Source organism: Malaya genurostris, chromosome 1 (assembly GCF_030247185.1).
Source record: "Malaya genurostris strain Urasoe2022 chromosome 1, Malgen_1.1, whole genome shotgun sequence".
NCBI lineage: Eukaryota > Metazoa > Arthropoda > Insecta > Diptera > Culicidae > Malaya > Malaya genurostris.
This window is the reverse complement of record NC_080570.1, coordinates 21,751,376-21,771,893: the sequence shown is the minus strand read 5'-3', so window position 1 is coordinate 21,771,893 and position 20,518 is coordinate 21,751,376. Positions and strand designations below refer to the sequence as shown.

Below are 20,518 nucleotides of genomic sequence, written 5' to 3'. Positions count from 1 at the left end.
AAGTGGCGTGTTGTATGCGGACTTATTTATTGCGTTCATATGACAAACTTATGCAGATTTTTAAATTATATTTAAGTGAATTTTCAAGTTCTGCGGAAATAATCACCTGCATAAAAATGATTGTCTAACGCTCCACTCGAACATCGCGCATTTCTATTTTCAATTTCGCGCGGATTAAGCGCGTTTTAGTTTTTGACTTCGATTTTGATTTTGAAATTTTTCGTAACAACCATGCAAATCTTGATTCAAATTCAAGCTCTTTTTGTCTTAAAAGATACTGTACAATTTCATCCAGATTTAACTGTCGGTCCCGAAAGAAAAGCCAAAAATCCCTTATTTCAAACTATCGAGGAATTGCCGCATTATGTTCAGTTCCAACCTATTTGAAATAATAATCCGGGACTTCATAACTCACAACTGCTCCAGTTACACATCCGATACTCAACACGGTTTCATGCCTAAACGGTCTACGTCTACAATCTTGTCATATATCGTTCGATCTATGCAAGCGCAACATCAAGTTGATGCCATCTATACCGATTTCACTGCTGCATTCGACAGGATTAACCATCAAATTGCAATTGCAAAGCTCGACAGTCTTGGATCTAGCGGCCCATTTCTCAATTGGATTGAATCATATCTGATTGGTCGTAGTACGACCGTGAAAATTGGCGACTGCGCTACTCCATCATTCATCGTGAGCTCTGGCGTTCCTCAGGGAAGCCATCTAGGACCATGCATATTTCTGCTATATCTTAATGATCTGCATTTCTCATTGCAATGTATGAAGCTATCATTTGCCGACGATTTCATATTGTTTCATCTCATCAAAGATCTGAAAGACTCAAATTTCTTGCAGTCACAGTTGGATGTATTTTTTAACTGGTGCAACGTCAACAGAATGATTCTGAACGCCTCTAAATGCTCCGTTAATGCCTTTTCTCGTAAACGAACTACGGTCACGTATGATTACACTATTTCGCAAGCTGTACTAAAACGAGAGACATCAATCCAGGATCTCGGAATGTTATTGGATTCAAAACTTAGTTTGAAAGACCCTCTCTAAAGTATTCAAGATGCTAGGTTTCATCTTTCGCATCTCAAAAATAATTCAATAATTGCGCTCTAGTTCGCTCTACACTGGAGTATGCTGTTACTGTTTGGGCACCATATTACAGCTGCCCATTGAAACTGTTCAGTGCAAGTTTATTCGTTTTGCTTTCCCTCGCCTGCCCTGGAGAGATCCATTGAATCTTCCAAGCTACGAAAATCGATGTAGGCTCGTACACCTTGATTTGCTATCTGTCCGCCGTGATACACAGCAAGCTGGATTTTTCGTGGACTTAATCCAATTTCGAATGGATTGAGCAGATCTCCTACAACAGCTAAGTTTTGAAATTCGTCGGCGTAATTTGCGGTTTAATCCCTTTCTCAGAATTCCTCGTGCTAGAACTAACTACGGCTTTAATGAACCGTTTTCGAGTATGTGTCGCGTATTCAATATTTGCTCTGATGAATTTGATTTCAATTTATCTCGTAACACCATTAAAACCCGTTTTCTCCGAATTTTTTCCCGCTAGGTTTATCAAGATAATTAGTCGATAAAAATAGTTGTTAGTTAGCTTTGTAGTGTAAAAAAGGGTTATTTAAGATTTCGTTATGTATCGTTTGGACAAATGTTATCTGTTGATACAAAAGATGAGAAGGTTTTATGCCTGCTGGAGAAGGAAAACAAAAATCTTGGTTCCAGCGAGCTTTACCCTTGCTCCTAAATAAATAAATAAAAATAAATAACCCCAAAAATACTACGCTATGCCCGGTTACAGCAAAGCCGAATATTCATGCTATGTTGTGCATTTGGCGGGATCAAAAGGGTGTTGAGCTTTGGCGGGATCAAAAGGGCGTTGAGCTGCTACAACCAGGCGAAGGACGGCCGGAATACAAGCATAGACATGATAAAGTTATTCTCCTGCATGACAACGCTCGGCCTCATGTCGCAGAAGTCGTGAAAAAATGTTTGGAAACGTTCAAGTGGGTCATTTTGCCGCACCCGCCGTTTTATTCTGACATTGCTCTTTCTGCAATAATTATGGGTTCGGCTTTAGCGGTCTGTTAAATAAGAACGGCTGTTATATACTGCCCGACGTTTCGACCACTGGTTATGGTCTTTTTCAAGGGAAACTGTAACTTTATTGGTTATGAAATATATTACGAAAATATTATGACTGTGTGTTAACTCACTATCTTATCGTTCCTAGTCTAAAAATCGTATACCAACGAACGGTTGTTTACATAATAAAAAAGCTTATTTCGTCACTGTTCTGAAATATATAAAAACATGTGCGATCACCAAAAATTGTTGATTTAAAATCATTTACATATTTTAATTTAAATAATTTCTTACGTTGCAACAATAACGTTCGTTTTAAACACTAGCCTGTTTTACCACTATTGCTCTTTCTGATTATTAGTTCTTCTGATGGATGCAACACGATCTGGCAGGTGATCGGTTTACTTCTTTCGTAGAAATCGATAATTGGCTTCAAACGCAGAGACATTTTTTCGAGATGGAATTCGACGAATGCCCGAGAGATGGCAAAAAGTAGTAACCAGCGATCTTTAAATTTTTTTTATTAAAAAAAATGCTTTTTTGACCCCAAAAAAATAGACCGAATCAATTTGTACTCCCAATTTAATATTGTTAAAAAAACGAAAAATGTTCATGGAGGCGATTGTATGTTTGAAGGAGTGAAATTTACGTCGTTAGTAACACATTCGATTCGGATGGGAAATCTGAGGAAAAAAATCTCCAGTCTCATTTATTCAGACTGTCGACAAGGCGAAACGAATCGATTTCGACACTTTGTCCGCTTTTGTCCTGACATCGACGACGCGGTTGCAACGTGTAACATATCTAAGTCAGACAGCATCTGTCAGCAGCTAATCAGCTTTGGCTTGCTTCGCCAAACGCGAAATTCGTCTCAACCCTGACCCACAGAAAAATCCAGCGCTGCATCGGTAAAGTGGTTCTTTTTCTGACACTATCCACCAGCTTCGAATCATTCTACATGATTGATGTATGCCACTTTCCTTACTCTAAGCGGAACTGGCTTCGGGACACATGCTGGTAAATCATCACACATTACCATCTAGATGAGAGCACTTGAAGTTTTTACCCAGTCGTTGAGGTCGTGATCATCTATTAAAAGAATGTAATTTTTTACGAATTTCTTAGCGTTGTAGAATGGTCTTTCCAAATTCCACAAGACATTTTATTTGAGTACTGATGATGCACTTTCGATAATAGTGAAATATTCGGATGACGTTTCATAGCTACTTCTGTTGGGAATAGGAAAAAAACGGGGCTACCACGTTTGGCATAAAGTCGTTTGGCATAATACCGTTTGGCATAACGCCGTTTGGCCTAATGGTCATTTGGCATAACAGATGAACATGCTGCTTAATGGAAATTGTTTTTATTTACTAAAATTTTGTAAGGTCTAATGCGGCTACGCCTCGTCGTTTTTAATGTCCTGCTGTCCGACCTCGCTGCCGCTGATGGATCGAAATATTCGGACCGAATATAAAATTCACACATTTCGTTCGAGTTTTCCTTGCAAAACATCACTCTAACGAAAAATAAACGAAAATTTACATTAGATTAAAATATTACGAATCCAATTATTATTATGACAAATGGCATTATGCCAAATGACCATTATGCCAAATGGCCATTATGCCAAATAACTGTTATGCCAAATAACCTTTATGCCAAACGGTATTATGCCAAATGACCTGATGCCACACGGGCCGCCCCCGAAAAAAAACAAAGCAAGCCACGAAAATTCTGAGCTCTGAAAGCTGAAAATTTTGATTCTAATGTTTCAGTTGTAACTCTGAATTCTGGTTTCTATTCAGGTATCGAATTCAGAGTTTTAGATTCTGATTTTGAATTATGTGTTCTTATTTTGAGTTCTAAGTTCTGAGTTCAGATTGCTTGGCTCTGAGTTTTGAACTCTTGATGATGATTAAGAGCTTATAGTTTCTGATTAATTGGTTTTGGAGCTACGGAATTCAAAATTTGAAGCTTCAATTTTGAGACATATGCGTCAAAGTTTGAATTTTAAGCTCTGATTTCGCAGTCCTGAGTTCTGACACTAGAAGCTCTGAGTTCTACACAGAAAGAAATCCGCTACCGTTGTCGTGATTAAAAAATCATGAATTCAATGATTTTATATTCTCATGAAATCACGATAATAATCATGATTTTATGATAAAAATGGTCCAAATCGTGAGCAAATAAATACTTTTCTATGAAAATTATTCAAGGTCGAGAAATGCGTTTGAAACTTGTAATTTCAGTTTGCTTCCCGGGTATCAATTTGAACTGTCTGGATTGATAATTTGATGGATTTTGTAACAGATTAACTTGATTTTGAGAAATATGCATTTAATAAATAGTAATTAATTGTGTTCTTCATCCACGAAAAAAAATTATTATTACTAGGAATAATTTGCATCAAGATATTAATTTTGTGAGAGAGGGACAAAGTTCTCCGGGATAGATAGTGATAATATTAATAATAATAATGTTTAATATAAAGTATAATGAATATAAAAAGGGGTAATTTTTTTCTGCTGGTATGATTAATGTTCCTATGTAGAATAGGCTTTAGCATATAAGCTGTTGCCCACCCTCTCATTTTACTACTAACGCATAAGGCGACAGCATCCAGTCGATGCCGTTCTATTGACAAAATAGACACACGGGAACGCATGAGACAGGAACTTGTGAGGACTTAGTTATCTCAACTTGTGATGACCAGATTTTTCAGCGTGTTTTATTCGCCATAAACTGAATAAGCACGCTATGCATCTGATTTGGCAAACGTCAAAGTAATGTGAACACATCTTCTTATACATTTAATTTCGTTGTTGTTATTGAAAAAGCTGTAAAATCTAAAAACTTGCAAGCGTTGTTTGTTCGTAAGTCGCAACTAAGCAGCTGGTCGAACTTGGTCCAAAGCACCGGAAAGCGCAACAATAGGCTGGAAAGCTTATGGCCTCGGTATTTTGAGATGTGTGTGGTGTAATAATTTTCGACTATCTTGAGAAAGGAAATGTCATTAAAAGTGAATATTACATAAAGCGTTTTTGGAGTGTTTGAAGACTGAAATTGTTTCATCAAGACCGTGTCACAAGTCAATCAAAACAATGGCAAAACTACATGAATTGAACTTCAAATTGCTCCCACATCCACCGTATTCGCCAGATTTGGCTCTCAGCGACTACTGGCTATTCACAGATCTGGAAAAAATTATCGTTCTACAAAAGTGGTATTGAAATGTTAGAGCGGCGCTGAAATGATTGCGTTGCTCTTGTTGATGAATAAAGTTAATTTTGAACCGGAAAAAACAACGTCTTAATTGTCACTAATGAAATAATCCAAAACCAAGTGAAAATACACCGTAATTTCAGCAACACGTAGTACTGTAGGTGATTGGGATGACATGTGCTTAATGAACACGAAAAGACACGCGTTCAGAGGACTTGGACGGGGAGCGAGTTGACGAGTTGAGACGGTTCGCCAAAAGAAAACCAAGATCTCGGAAGACTAAACCGGTGCTAAATGAGCTTGTTCCCGAAATGTAACGTAGGTAATTCTTACAATAAATATCCACTCTTGCAAGTCATCGCGCCTTTTGCCTCTACTTTTGTTCGTCCGTCGTCCTGGAGGAAGTGTGCTTTGTGTGTGAGGATTTTCCACAACAATCAAGATTTACTCGCGTTCATAAGTTCTCTGCAGGAACTGTCTTCGGAAAGCTGAGGTCATTTTTTTTTGTTGCTGTTTGCTTTGTTGCCGGGGCTCGGCCTGAAAGGTCTGAACTTTTAACAGAAACGAGAGCTATCTTTGCGCTCCAATTCGGCCGGTGAAACCCTCTTCAACATTGTGGCTGCGGCACATTCGGATCCAGCCACGGGTCACGAGGAAGCAAACGCCGGTTTTTTGGTATGGGGAGGGAAGATTTACTTCCCAACTTGGTATGGCTCGGTTGGGACACGAAACTTCCTACTCGTTCCAGCAAAGACTTCCATTTATGTTGCAACTTCAGGTTTTCTTATTACACATACCGAAGAGAAGAGAGAGAGAAAAGTGGAAAAAGAAAAAGAATCCCAGAAAAGACAACGAGTCGTGCTCGGCATGCAAGACTGCTGCCACGAGTGCACTAAATAAAGCTACTAAATTAGGAAGGTTTTTCCTGGGATGGTTTAGCATTTGTTGACGACAAAAGTTCGTTGTTTGTTGCCCGAAAAATTCTCCGTTTTACACAACCAGATATGTTGCTTCTTCCGGCCGGATGTGTATGACACATTCCGAAATAATACTCATTCGGATGAAATAAAAGCTTTGTTAGGCAACTGTTCTTTTTGGGGTTCGCGAATAAAATTAAACAAAAAAAAGGTAGATGCGTTGCGGATAACATTGATTTTTTTTTCCAGTTGCACTAGTATGGAAACAGCCGTTTTTAAATGCAAATTGGAACAAGAACTGAATAAATTGAAAAACTTGTTCTCAGTCTCGATGTCGTTTCATTTCGCTGAACGAATTACTTTATAACGTAGGTAGTTTCGGTTGAGAAATTTAATCATCGAGATTCAATTCTTAAGATAACAGCGTTTTCTCGAGCCTCAGACCCTTGTTTCGTCTAGTATGTCCTGTGAATACTTTTCAGTGATTCAATTCAATGTATTGCACCTAAAACAAGGTAATGAAATTCAATTGAAAAAAGACTGAAGAAGAGCTTAAAGCGGCTGTTATTTCACGTATCTACTCTAGTTAAATGCAATTCCAAAACAGGTACCTAATGTACGTATCTGGGACTCATGCTCATATTCATATTCATAGCAGCTTCCATAGCGGAAATTCGCTGAAAAAATGTCGGATGCGGCAAGCGAACTGCAACCGCGGACATAAAACTCAAATCGTCCGAATACTTCGCTTAAAACACGTTGAACATGTGAAGTTAACTAAGCATCTCTCCTTAATAAGCTTGTAAACAAATCGAATTTCAGTTAATAATTAGTTAGATACTAATTAATTACGTTGGTTTTGAATTTGTTGCCAAATTTAAATTTTTAACTTTTTCGAGTGTTTCGCCAAGTACATATGAAACTAAAAAAGCTCGCAACGAAAATTATTTTTAGATGCATAAAAACGTGGTTCTGTGGTTCTGAAACCCAAGATGGCGACTTGTGGTTTATTGATATTCTTTAAAACCCATAAGCATTTGGGCATTTTCAGAACGGATTTGTCAGAATTGTCAGAACGGAATTGTCAAACGCAAAAAACGATTTTTGAAGTGGTTCTAAAATCCAAGATGGCGACTTCCGGTTTATTAATATTCTTTAAAAACCCTTACGAATTTTGGTGTTTTCAGAACGGATTTGGCCGAATTGTCAGACGCAGAAATACGATTTTCGATGTGGTTCTAAAATCCAATATGGCGACTTCCGGTTTATTTATATTCCTTAAAAACCCTTTAGAATTTGGGTATTTTCAGAACGGAATTGTCAAACGCAGAAAAACTATTTTCGATGTGGTTCTGAAATCCAAGATGGCGACTTCCGGTTTATGGATATTCCTTGAAAACCCTTGAGAATTTTGATATTTCAGAACGGATTTGCGTCTGACAACAGCAGCAGTACTTTCAGAACGGATTTGTCAGAATTGTCAGACGCAGAAAAACGATTTTTAAGGTGGTTCTGAAGTCCAAGATGGCGACTTCCGGTTTATTGATGTTCCTTGAAAACCCTTAAGAATTTGGGTATTTTCAGAACGGATTTGTCAGAATTGTCAGAACGGAATTGTCAAACGTAGAAAAACGGTTTTTGAGGTGGTTCTGAAATCCAAGATGGCGACTTCCGTTTTATTGATATTTCTTGAAAATCCGTAAGAATTTGAGTAGTTCCAAAACGGATTTGTGAGAATTGTCAGAACGGAATTGTCAAACACAGAAAAACGTTTTTTGAGGTGGTTCTGAAATCCAAGATGGCGACTTCCGGTTTATTGATTATTGTTTATTGATATTTATTAACTTATTTTCGGATCTGAATTCTGAAAATGAGCTCTGAGCCAAAATTCTGGAAAACCTTTTACTAAATTAGGAAAAAAATTAGAATCGAATTTAGGTTCCGAATTCCAGAGCTGGATTCTATAAATAAGTTTTTACTTTGAATTTTAGACATGGATTTTTGGACTGAATCCTAGAACAAAAATTTTGAAATAAATCAAAAACCTAGATTTTGGAACTATGTTTCTAACCTGATTTAAGGAACTGAATTCTGAATCTTTCTGAAATCTGAAATCCGGACCTGTATTCTAGTTTCAAAATCTAAACCAAGAATTCAACTCTAGAATACAGGTTCTTAATTCAGGCTTAGATTCCAATTCCAGAATTTGGGAGCCATGGTCCAAACTCAGCTCCATAATCTAGGTCATGAACACAGTTCTGAAAACCATGAAAGTTTCATGATTAAATTCCAGAAATGAAGTTCAGAATTCAGTTTAAAATCAATTTTCAGAATTTGCATCCGGACTTCATTTTTAGAATTCAGCTCCAGACTTAGATTAAATAAATCCGGAATCATGAATTCCGTAGCTGGATTCTGGAAATGAATTTTGTACTAGAACTTTGAGAAATCATTTTGGAGCCTAATTAAGAAAATAAATATTAGAATCGAATTCTGGAAATGAGTTGAACTTGAATTTGAAACAAAACTAAACTTTGGAAGTTGAATTCTCGAACTAAATTCTGTTAATGAATTCAAAAACTAGTTTCTGAAACTGAATTCTGACTCTGGACTCTAACTTCAACTCCAAAATCTGGGTAAAGAATTATGTTTCGAGATTCAATTCCAGAATTAGGTTTCAAAATTTATCTGGATCCAGACATAATTTACAGTTTCAGAATTCAATTCTGGAACTCAATTTCGCAATTCTGGTCCAGAATTTAGTTCCAAAATCAAGGTGAAGAGTTCAGTTTCGGAATCCAGATCCTGGATTCAGCTCCAAAATGCTGATTCTAAATGCAATTTTTAGAATTCAATTCTAGAATTTAGGAATTCATGGTCCGAACTCATTTCCGTATTCTAGTTCCAGAATCCAGTTCACGAATTCAGTTTTAAAATTCAGTTCCAGAATTTGGATCCATAATTCATGTTCGGAATCCAGCTTCAGAATTCAGGTTCGGATTTCATAACCTGAACTCTGGAAGTGAGATCTGGAAATGAATTTTTTAACTCGAATTTTAGTTTTAGTACAAAATTTTAGAAAAGAATTTGAAACTGGATTCTGGAAATAATGGATTTAGGAATCGAATTCTGAATCTGGATTCAGAATCCAGAAGAATTTAGAATTTTGAAATTCCGTTCTAAAATCCGGATGGAGAAGAATCCCGGATTCGGCTCCAGAATACAAGTTCTAAATTCAGTTTCAGAATTGAATTCCATAAACTAGGAATTCATGGTTCATAATCTAGGTCAAGAATCCAGTTTAAAAATTTATTTCCAGAGTTCATTTTCAGAACCCAGCCTCAGGATTCAGGTTCGGATTTCATAACCTGAACTCTAGCTCTAAAACTGAATTCCGGAGCTGGATTCTGGAAATGAATTCTGAACATGAATTCAGGAAAATATTTCTAGAACCTAATTAGAAAAAATTAAATTTGAATCGGATTCTGCATCTGATTTCCGAGGCCGGATCCTGAAAATGGATTTTTAAAATTAATTAGAACTTAAATTTAGAAACAAATTCTGAAAATGAATTCAAAAAATAGATTCCGGAACTAAAATCCGGACCTGAATTCTTTGAACTGGAATCTGGAACCGAATCCAGTTCCCGAATCTAGATTAAGAACTCAGCTTTAGAATCCAGGTCCAGAATGCAGTACCAAAATCCAGGTCACGAAATTGAGTCTCAAAATCCAGTTCCAGAATTCAGATAAGAAATTTAGTTTCATAATCCATATCCAGGATTCAGCATAATTCAGGTTCAAAATCCAATTCCAGAACTAAGGAATTCATAGTCCGAACTCAGTTCTATAGTCGAGAATTCAGTTTTAGACAATTCCAAAAATCAAGCTCAATATTCAGTTTAAAAATTAATTTCCAGAATTGGGATCCGAAATTAATTTTTAGAATCCAGCTCCAAAATCAGGTTCAGAATTTAGCCTCAGATTTCATAAATCCGGAATCATGAATTCAGGAGCAGGATTCTGGAAATGAATTCAGAATCAGAATTCTGCGAAAGCGTAGAACGTAATTAGGAATGTAAATATTGAAATCGATTTCCGGAGTTGGATTCTGAAAATGAATTTTAGGCTTGAATTTGGGACATGGCTTCTAAAACCTGAAGCCACTTTTAAGGCTAATTCTGTAAATGAATTTAATTCCACAATCTGGGTAAATTTTAGTTTCAAAATTCAGATCCAGAATTTGGATCCAGAGCTACTTTCCAGAATCCAACTTCAGAATTCAGTTTCAAAATTAAGATGAAGAATTCAGTTTCGAAATCCAAGTCCTGGATTCAATTTCTGAAAACTGATTCTAAATACAGTTTCAGAATTCAACTCTAGAATTTAGGAATTCATGGTCTGAGCTCATCTCCATATTCTAGTTCCAGGATTCAGTTTCAAAATTCAGTTCACAGAATTTTGATCCATAGTTTATTTTGATAATCCAGCTTCAGAATTCTGATTCAAATTTCATAACCTAAACCAGAATCCTGGGAAAGATTCTTAGAACCTAATTAGAAAAAAAACGTTGGAATCGGATTCTGTTTCTGATTTCGGAAGCCGGATTTTGGAAATGGAATTACAACTGAAATTTAGAAAAAAATTCTGAATATAAATTTAAAAAAATAGATTCTGGAACTAAAATTCGGACCTGAATTCTTTGAACTTTTTTCTAGCTATGAATTCTGGAACAGAATCCAGTTCCCGAATCTAGACAAAGAACTCAGTTCCAAAACCCAGGTCAAGAATTGAATCTCAAAATCCAAATTCAGGTCCAGAATTCAGTTTCAAAATCTAGGTGTTCCTGAACTCAGATCTAGAATCCAGGTCGAGAATTTAGTTTCAAAACTTAGTTCCAGAATTTGGATCCTGAGTTCATTTCCAGAATCCAGCTCCAGAATTCTGGAACTAAAATAAGGACCTATGCTCAGATCACAGCATGCTGTGCGTTTGGCCGTCAGCTTTCGTTTGTTTATTTCTTTGTCCGGTTGAAATTCTACGTTTTCAACTGTCGCGTATTGAAAAGGAAGTGAAAATTAAGGTTCTGGACACATGGCTAAGCGAGAAGGGTAGTACTATGCGAAAATTGGCGAAGCGATTTAGAACTCATCACGCCAGTGTTAAAACCATCATTAATAAGTTTGGGGAACACTATTCTTTGGATGAACTATCAGGAAAACACAGAAAACCTGGTTCTTGCAATCAGAAACTGGACCAGAAAGTGGTATCTCTATTCATGAAGAACAAATCACCGTATTGGTGATTTTGAACACTGTGAAATTTGCAAAAACAAACTGATCATATTATCTTAGATTTGCACTGCACTGCTAATTTTAATTTTTGATTTACAAAGAAGCAATCTTTATAGTTCTTTAGGTAACATTTAAAGCCATTAGAAAGGCTGATTTCGCATAATGTTCCACATTGTTGTCCATTTCCCGTTGTATTTTGCTTCAATGCAAACGACCACCAACAGGATGATGTAATCGATCTTCTTCGAAGGGAAACTGGCTCTGCGACCTGAGCGTTTGAGGTTTTGTACAACGCAAAAGGTCTGCTTTCATTGACGACTGCTCCACCTGACGACTGAAGTCCAAATGAGAGTTGCGACCTGAGCGTTTAAGGTTTTTACCACGCAGAAGGTGCACTCTCCGAAGCTGCTAGTCCCACGACGTCTGCTTCCGTCCAACGCACAAGAAGAAATGATCGATTTTTGACCACGGTTCCCCTTTTATAGGCAGTCAGTTGAAGATATGTGCCTGACTACCTCAAAATCGTCGTCCTTGCGCGAAAAACCCAAGCAAAAGTAAAGAATTTTCCGCGTTGTTTTAAAATTTTCAGTAAACTTAATTTTTAAGTTGTTTGTGGCTATCTCACACTGTTCAAAATATTATCCTCAATTCCTGATCATATTTTTGATGAAATGGTGAAAGAATTATGTTGCTACCGTTAATACAAGTCGAGATATTCACGATTAAGTTCTGCCCATTCTTCCATATGGCTAATTTTGAAAAGGCACCCCATAGTAAAGTAACTCGTATTCACGACAAAAAGTAAAATCACCTGAAGACCTACAAGACGCAGAAAATCTCGAAACAAAGTGTAGAACAGAAGAAACGAGCAGCAACAAGGGCCCGGAAATTGTATTCGTGTCTTTTACAGTGTCCCGATGCATGTGTTTTGATGGACGATGAGACCTATGTAAAGGAGGACTCAAAAACCCTTCCAGGTCCACAATATTTTACTGTCGTCGTTGGGAAGGATGTGAGCGATGCGGACAGGTCGATTCAAGTGGAGAAATTCGGTCGAAAGGTACTGGTATGGCAAGCAATATGTTCCTGTGGTTTGAAGTCAACCATTTTTTACACTACCGGAACTATAAATGCAGAAATCCATCGATCTGAGTGGCTCCAGAAGAGATCGCTGCCTTTATATAAGAAGCATAGTACACCTTCACTATTTTGGCCGGATTTAGCGTCGGCTCACTATGCCAAAACCACTCTCAATTGGCTTGCGAAAAGGGTATAAATATCAATCCACCAAATTGCCCTCTGCTTCGACCCATCGAACGTTACTGGGCAATCGTGAAGAGGGTCTTCAAGAAGACTGGTAAGGCAGCTGAGAGGACATGCAGGAGTTCAAAAAAATTTGCTCAAGCGTCCAAAAAATGCGATGCAACACTTGTCCGGAACTTGATGAAGATCGTTCGATCAAAAATTCGAAAATTCGTGAAAGAATAACTTAAATTTCATCCGGGTTTCATTATGCTCAAGTTTATCCTCGTACAATAAAGGATTAATTTTTAGTTTGAATAATATATCATTTTTTATCATAAATTGAAAGAAAAATATGTGCATATCTTATTTTCGATAAACTCCTTATACTAGGATCAGGTATGAAATCCATCCATCTGGAGCTATATCAGTTTTAGATCCTGGAACTGAAATTGAATGTGGACCTGGTCTTACCATATTACGAGTCCAGTTCCAGGTTTAGGTCCAGTATTATGTTGAGATGGAGTTGAACTCTGATCTGGACTTCGGCCTGTACTATCTGGTAAGTCCAGGTCAAATGCAACAGTGTTTAAACATCGAAAGAACACGAACAACCTGTATTTATTCGAAATTCACGTCACCCGGTTATGATTCTGGTACTAGCCACCCATTTTTTTTGTTGAAATCAAAAATTGAAAAAATTACCCATTGGTTCATTATTAGCTCTCAATGTCATAAAAAACAACAAAACCACTCAATTTACGGTCTGTTATCTAACAATTTGAAAGAAAAGTGCCATTTTTACTTTTTTTGTTTTCGATGAAAACATGTTTCCAACTTTTTTTTTGTACTAAGAATGCGTAAATATTCAGACTAAGTGAATGGTCGTGTTTTGTGACACAACTCGGAATCAACCCGGGTCGAAAAAATTGGTATTGGATTGATTTAGTTACCAGCTTTAATTATGTTTTTAACGTTATTATGCTTCAATCCGGTCGTGTGTCTCTGACATTAGCCACCTGCAGTTTTTTTGGCTTCGTGCAATAAAATAGTTGCGTTTGATAATTTTGATGTTTTTATTTGGTTGTTGTTGTTTGAATTTCCTATTTTATTTCACTTAAAAACTTTTGACTTAAAGTTCGAAAATAATTCTTAACTCATAAATAATGAACTGCACGAGCGAAAAAAAACCACTCAATAACGGACAATCAAAATCATTTTTGGGCTCTTTGTTCAACGTCACTAGTTCCGATGGTTCTCACGTCGAGCTCGGCATTCAATTGTTCAAACCATTCGATAGTCCCTAGGATTCCATCTTAACCTCAGATCAAAGCAAAAAAATAAACAAAAAATCGTGGTGATCGAAGTAAAAAAGAAAGAAAACCGAAACAAATCCACTCACCGTTTTACTGCAGAATCTGGGGAGCGGCCAAATAGTCTCCGGACAACAATCCTTTTTCGTTCGAGAATTCCCCCTTCACTACAGTTATCTCCACTAGCAATCAGTTTATCAGAATTCTTTTTGGGATTCACTCACTTATTCAGCTCACGATCCTTCCCGTTCGTCCGTCCGTTCGTTCACAATCAGTCGATGTATTTTTATGCCTGCGGAATATGAGCTATTCTGTTTTTTTTTGTTGGGGATGGAGGGGAATTGGCTGTAAATTAGATACTAATCTGTGAACAATGGCACCGAAAACTCAGCTGATTATTATCTTTAAGCACTTGGGAACGCGTCGTTAGAGCCACGCTTCGACAATCCTTCCGCTTCGACGGGCCACGATTGAATGGCTCTCGGTACGGTCGGCGATATGTAGTACGAAACTGGCTGTCACCTCCTGCTCCCTCTCCTCCTCGTGCACCCACTGCTCACCCTGCACTTTAGTAGCAGTAGTGGGTGGTGGTGGTTGGTAACGTCACAAATGAGATTTAAACTTTCTCGCCTAGTTTCTCGGTTGGCACGTTCTCGCTCGGAACAACCTGGAAACTGAACTGACCGACGGAAACTGACCGACCGACAGACACAGACTGCAGCAACGTGCGCGCCTTCCAATGGGACAACTTACAGTGTGTGTGGTCAGTAGAAAGAACTCCACTGGTTACATTTACTATCAATTCTGGGAAGAAGCAACAACTGATGAACTCGAGAATGCACCGTCCACCGCGCCTGACACGACCCGAATGCAGCTCCCATCCGACACGAGAAAAGCTTTTATAGGACACCAATTGTGTGATGACACCAGTATGTAGTGCCGATAACGTGCCAATGACGATGACGATGATGATGATCACAGAGCAATGATTGGCTGAAGTTCTGAATAGCGCCAAGCGCACAGAATCCGGCCAGCCAAATTCAGCATGTGTGCATCCTTCCTTCCGGATCCCCCTCGTGCTTATACGTACTTGCGCTTCTCCTCCTCATTCTCTAGCCGAACCAACCCCAATTCATCAGTTCACCTGCTGCATGCGCCTGCAGCAATCGTGTCCGGTACCACCGAAAAACCCGAGCGAGAGAGGGAGAGAATTGGCCCCCCAAAAAAAAGAGCCTCGCAACAGATGTTGTTCTGCAACATGCGGTATATCAAACAAACTTCGGGCTTCGTTCACAGATCGTTTTGCGCGTACCGAAAAACTCACTCTCACCTCTCTCTCTGTCGCGGGCTTTCGAGCAGAAGCTGAAAAGAAGCAGTGAGTGAACTGATCGAAGCAAGCCGCCAATTGTTATACGTCAACCGTACGTGTCAACCGAACTCGTGAGTGTCGCCGTTTCGAAGCTGAGTGCCCAACCAAAATAACATTTTCGCACGTGTTTCGTTGATTTCTGGTTGAAAACTGTCCTGCTACTAACTAGGAAGTTCATCACTAACACATTAATTTAATTTATTAAACGTTATCATTCCTCAACATCTTGAACGATCGAAATCAAACTGACCCTCTTTCTTTCTTCCTTAGAGCTTCCATCAAGGCCAAGGCTATGCGAAGTCGGCAGTTTCCCGAACAGATTACACCCAAACCTTCATCTAGCAACTAAAGCGGAGGTTCGTAAATCGAATCGGTTCGTGGAAAATAAGGTGTGTAATGTTTTTTTTTTAAATAAACTGATTATATGATATTATAGGAGCATTTTAAAACCTACACGGAACCACCCGCGATCCCATTTCAACCAGAATATTAGTTGATTTTCTGAATTCGTTTGGTTAAAATTTGGTACAACTAATCGATTGTTGTTTTAACTAAACTGTCATTTTTGTTTTTCGATTAGCAGAAACGATGGTTGGAACAACTAATTTAACTATTTGGAAAAAATGCTGTCAATTAGTGAGGACACATACCTTTCAATTTCAACAAATATTTTAGTTAAATAACTGGTGTTGTTATTGAAACAAAATTCAGTTAGTTGAAAAATAAATCGGTTTTATTTGTTTTAGACATTGCCAATAGTTGAATCAACTCGCACAATGTTATTGATTTGCGAAAATAATCAAAATATACTTACTGATACACGTCATGATCTATTTGAAATAAGTTCGGTATGTTGAGATTCATGAAATAAATGTCGTTGTTAAAATATAAACAGTATTTTATATTGACATGTAATATCATTAGGGCTGGGAAAACCATCGATCACTGCTGATTTCAAGTGATCTTAACCAAGGAATAAATTATCATTACGAAATCAGAACTGATCTGATCTCTAAGTGATTTTGATTTTTGTATGATCATGATCATGTCAAGTCGAGATCAGTAAAGATCTAAATTCTAAATAAAAATACTTCTGATTCGATCAGAAATGATTGATGTAGAAAACCTTTTTTAATCAGCAAAAGTGCCCGGAGGGGCGAGTAAATTAGCGAAATTAATAAATTTACCTAAAATGAGTATTGAAAGATGATGCCTTCAAACGGTTGAACTAAAGCTATGCACTGATAATTTTATTCAATTTATATGAGCTTGGGTGCATTAACCGCTGGGAATTTGAATTTTGCGACGGCAATTCAAACGCGCCATTCAATCGCAGCGCGTTCTGTGTGTTTGAAACCCTTCGCTCCTGTTACTTTTATAAATTAAATTCATGTCAAAAAGCGTTTTATTGCTAATGCATGAACATCATCATCGGTATCAAACAGCTGGAAGTAAAACAGTCTGCTGGAAGTAAATCAATGATCGAATTTGAAGCATAAAATTTTTGCGCATACCTGAAAGATTACGAGATGATCATTTATTAACATTTTCTAATTTGTCACCAAATCTATTTCATCTTAAACAAGGTTAACTTTATCAAAACACCGCTGTTAGATAAACACTTGTTACCATAAATTTCTCAAATCGAATGAACACAATTTCACCAAACGCTTTAACCATCGATGTTGTTTTCATTGACATTTTGAAGCGACGCAAACAGATTTCAACTAAAAAAGTTGTTGATTTTGCATTGCGATTATTGTTTTGCTTTCAACTGTCTCCGGCATTTGACAGCATTCAAAACAACATATTTTTCAACTACTTGAATATAGGCAAATCAAAAACCACATTGGTTGAATCAAAAAGAAATTAGTTAAATCAACTATCGTAAAAATCAAAAACTGCGATATCGCAATTTTATGATCGAAGGGTTCTCCGTGTAAGATGGCTACTTCCCGGTTTTTGAAAGCTTAAAATATAGATAATATCGGAATGAATTTGACGAGAAGAAGTCATAAAACGATGTTTTATGGCGTTTCAAAACGATAGTCCTTGAACACTACACTCTCAAATCTTTTTTTTTGCATAAAAAAACGCATAATTTCTAAAACGTACATGAAACAACGCAATTTTTTTTTTAAATTTGCACAAGTAAACACAAAGCTCTAATAATTTGTCCGAAAAACCATAAAATTTCGACAATTCGCTTAGAAATTGCATAAAGACTGCAAAACCGCATAATTCTGACAAGTCACATAACACCGAACATTCGCATTTAAAATCACACGTAGCTCAAAATTCGTATGGAATAAACCGCACAACTTGGAAAATTTTGAGCTACAACGCGCATAACTTCGAAAATCCGCATTAAAAAAACAACCAAACTCTAAAATTTTGCATTTGAAAACCGCATATCTTCGAAAATTAGCATTAATAAAACATAGCCTCAAAATTTGTAATAAAATCCAAATAACATGGAAAACTTGCAATAAAAAATCGCATAACTTCGAAATTCTTGTGAAAATACTTATATAACTTCGAAAATTCGCTTCAAAAAAACTGAAATGCGAAACTTTCATAATGTACAACGTCGAAAACTCCGCATAATTTCGATATTCGCTTTAAAGAAAAAAAATACTCAAATAAACGCAAAGCTCTAAAAATTCGTATGAAAAACCGTAAAACTTCGAAAACTTGCTTGAAAATTTGTATTAATAACCCGCATAGTTCTTAAAAGTCGCACAACATCGAAAATTTGCTCTAAAATACACATAACTTCGAAAGCCTGCTTAAAAAACGTACAAAACTCTACAATTTTGCATATAAGAACCGCATAACAACGAAAATTTGTATTGAAAAACATAACCTCAAAATTTGTAATAAGACAAACAACATGGGAAACTTGCAGTGAAAAACCGCATAACTTCAAAATTTTTATAGAAAACTCGCCTAATTTCGGAAATTCACTTTAAAAAAAACAGAAAAACTCGCTCAAAAATGGCCAAATTATTATGGTTTGGTCGCATTACATTACAAATTATTATGGTTTGGTCGCATCACATCGAAAATTTACCCTAAAATCCACAATTAAAAACCGACAAAATTATGAAATTTCGCATTTAAAAACCGCATAACTTCGAAAATTAGTATTAAAAAAACATAACCTAAAAATTTGTATTAACAAACACATAACGTGGAAAACTCGCATTGCAAAATCGCATAACTTCGAAATTTTTATTTAGGTAAAACTACTCGCATATCTTCGAAAATCCGCATTAAAAACCGACAAAATCTGAAATTTTGCATTTGACATAACCTCAAAATTTGTAATGAAAGTCAAATAATATGCAATACTCGCAATAAAAACCGCATAACTTCGACATTCTTGTCAAAAAACTCATCCAAATTCGATAAGAAAAAATAACAAAAATCTTCGCATGACTTACTTACATCGGAAATTTCCACTCAAACCCGCATAATTTCAAAAAATCCGCTTTGAAAAACGGACAAAACTCTGAATTGCATATAAAAACCGAATAACTTCAAAAATTGGTATTAAAAACCATAACCTCAAAATTTGTAATAATTTGCAGTAAAAAATCGTAGAACTTCGAAGTTCGTATATAAAAAAAACTCACATAAGTTCGAAAGTTCGCTTAAAAACAACAAAAAAACTCGCTTAAAAACTGCATATACTCGAACATTTGTATTATGCGGTTTATAATGTTTTTTATGCGGTTTATTATTCTAAACATCCAAAATTTGGACCAAGATCCGCAATTGAAAACCGACAAAACTCTGAAATTTTGCATTAACTTCGAAATTCGGCATTAAAAAAACATAACCTTGTAATAAAAGCCAAACAACATTAAAAACTTGCAAAAAAAACCTTTGCTAAAATATTCATGAAAAACTCGCATAATTCGAAAATGCGCATTAAAAAACCGACAAAATCGGAGATTACCATTGATAAAACATAATCTCAAAATTTGTAATGAAACTCAAATAATATGAAAAACTCGCAATAAAAAACTTCGAAATTCTTGTAAAACAACTCGTCTAACTTCAAAAATTCGCTTTAAAAAAAAAAGAGTAATGCGAAGCTTGCATAACGTTCAACTTCGAAAAATCGGCATAATTTCGATAACCGCTTTAAAGAAAAACGCATGCTTAGGTAAATTAGAGCTTTAAAAATTTGTATGAAAAACCGTAAAACTGGTTTAAAAATCGCATAAAATCGAAAATTTATATTAAAAAACCGCATAATTCTGAAAAGTCGCCTAACATTAAAAATGTGCGCTAAAGCCCGCACAACTTCGAAACCCCGCATTAAAAAAAGGACAAAACTATGAAATGTTTCATTCGAAAACTGCACAACTTCAAAAATTTGCATTGAAAGAACCGTAACCTCTAAATTTGTATTAAAAACTGCTTAACATGAAAAATTTGCAGTACAAAATCGCATAACTTCGAAATTCGTATCGAAAACTCGAAAAATTTCGAAAATTCGCTCTTCAAAAACAAAAACGTGAAACCGATATAGTCCAAAGTTGGTTTGTTTGTTCATCAAATAACAAGATTCTAAAGTTGGAACAGTTTCGCGTGCGAATTTTACGTTCTTTTGATCGTCACATCAAACTATGGTTGGTAACTTTTAACACTCATCGCCCTGTAATACCGGAACTGGGAGTTGGATCCGAAAAAAAAAATAAAACCCACCTGTGAGAATGTAAAACTTTTTGTTTCTAATTTAATTTTATGAAAAACGGATCAACTATCTATGAGGAATCGAGGTTAGTTAGAGTTCCTTTTAGGGAGTATTCGATCACTGTTTCCGGTACTTCCGGAAACGGAAACTTGACTTCGTTGGGCCATCAACTATCAAAAATAACAAATTGGAATAGTTTTCATCACAGTTTTTACGTTCTTTGTCTGTTCACGTTCAACAACGATTTTAAATATTTGAATATTTATCACCATATAATAGCGGAACCGACAGTCGGATCCGAATAAAATTCGATAATCATCTACGGTACCCTTTCAATTGAA

At 36.5% G+C, this 20,518-nt stretch overlaps 1 protein-coding gene across 1 annotated transcript in view; it reads right to left on the bottom strand.

Moving 5' to 3' along the window:
• LOC131434592 (calexcitin-1-like) overlaps window positions 1–14,977 on the bottom strand; it is a 147,828-nt gene extending 132,851 nt beyond the window's left edge. The window contains exon 1 of the mRNA XM_058601446.1: window positions 14,190–14,977. The gene's annotated coding sequence lies outside the window, so the exon portion shown is untranslated. The remainder of the gene's footprint in view (window positions 1–14,189) is intronic.
• Between the last annotated feature and the right edge of the window lie 5,541 nt (window positions 14,978–20,518).